Raw genomic sequence first — 1378 nt, forward strand, 5'->3', positions numbered from 1 at the left:
GGACATTTTCAACATATTTGAGGCTTTTATTATGTAAAATTCACACACAAACTCTTGGAATTTGTCTGGTTGGGATTTCAGGGACAGTTTGAAGAGAACAAAGAAACCGCTTTGGACACACTCCCTGGTCATTTTATTAGAAACCCCTGCCTCGTAGTTCCACTGTTTCATTTCACTGTCCACGAAGTCCTTTTATCTTACGTATTTCTACTGTTTTTTCACTGTTTTACTGATTGTAGTCCACTGTTCCTCAGTGGGGGCCCCAGGCCCACTGCTGGATGAAAAGTGGTCCCAAATGGAGATGTTAGAGGTTGGAAAACACAGGGTTACAAATTGTCCATTAACAGACGGGCATTAGTAACTGTCCAACACGCTCTGTTCTGTCAGGACAGTGTCTTGTACTTCCACAGTATTCATTTTACAGAAGTTAGTGCCTCGGGAATGTTTTCCAAGTACCTTTGGGACATTTCAGTTGATCCATTCGTCGTAACACATTGTGAATGTGAAGATGATGATATCTGGGGTTCACCGGTATCCTCCAGATAATAAAAATAAAATAATAATAAAAAGGTACGTCCTTTAACAGGTTCCTTAACGTGAAGCTAAAAAGGTGTTTCTAATAAAGTGGCCACAGTGTGTGCAGGTAAACGATGAGCTTCATGACTCGACTGTACTTTGATGACATTGACATAGCATTGGCAAAGACCTCATACAGAGTCCCAAGGCGGCACTGGTGCTCCTTTGTTTTCTTTCCCTCACATTAAGGAAAAAGAGGTTGTTTTACACACGTGGATTAACCCTTTGTATTTAACTGCTGCATATTGTGGGCGTGATGAATTTAAACGGAGGGGACGTGTTCACTGAAGTGTTTTGTAAAAGATAAACTCTGTCACGTTATTCTGTATAATTTATTCATCAAATTTAAAAATGTTTTTTTTGTGGAGCAGGGGATATCTGTTTTTAACAAAACTGTGGCAACTAAAGATATCTTTTTGTACTTGATAGGACATTTCATCTTAGACGATGATAATAAATATATATCGATTTTCATATCGAATATCTCTTTGGATGTCTTTGTTGCTTCAAGGAATGCCATCATGGTGTGGGGTTAAAAGAAGCTACCAAAACAAAAACAAAGCATAGCTTTCCCACTTCTCACCAGGTCAAGAAAAGAACCCAGTAAACAATTGGCCGTTGAAAAGATGACTATTAGACGTATTTTGGACGTCCATTGACGTTATTAATTGGTCCCTGAAATAAATTACTTGTATAAAACGTGATTTGGACGTCCACTGACGTTATCGATTGGTCACCACTTAACTAACTTATTAAGATGGATTTTGGACGTCCATTGACGTTTAAAACATGTCCTTGACGG

The 1378-nt window shown here is 38.8% G+C and overlaps 1 protein-coding gene across 1 annotated transcript in view; it reads left to right on the forward strand.

Moving 5' to 3' along the window:
• The window catches only part of LOC136691515 (nucleosome-remodeling factor subunit BPTF-like), a 22769-nt gene extending 21733 nt beyond the window's left edge, over nucleotides 1–1036 (forward strand). The window contains exon 15 of the mRNA XM_066664075.1: nucleotides 1–1036. This exon is cut by the window's left edge and continues 1203 nt beyond it. The gene's annotated coding sequence lies outside the window, so the exon portion shown is untranslated.
• Nucleotides 1037–1378: the final 342 nt, after the last annotated feature.

The sequence above is a fragment of the Hoplias malabaricus genome, chromosome 3, assembly GCF_029633855.1.
Source record: "Hoplias malabaricus isolate fHopMal1 chromosome 3, fHopMal1.hap1, whole genome shotgun sequence".
Classification (NCBI taxonomy): domain Eukaryota; kingdom Metazoa; phylum Chordata; class Actinopteri; order Characiformes; family Erythrinidae; genus Hoplias; species Hoplias malabaricus.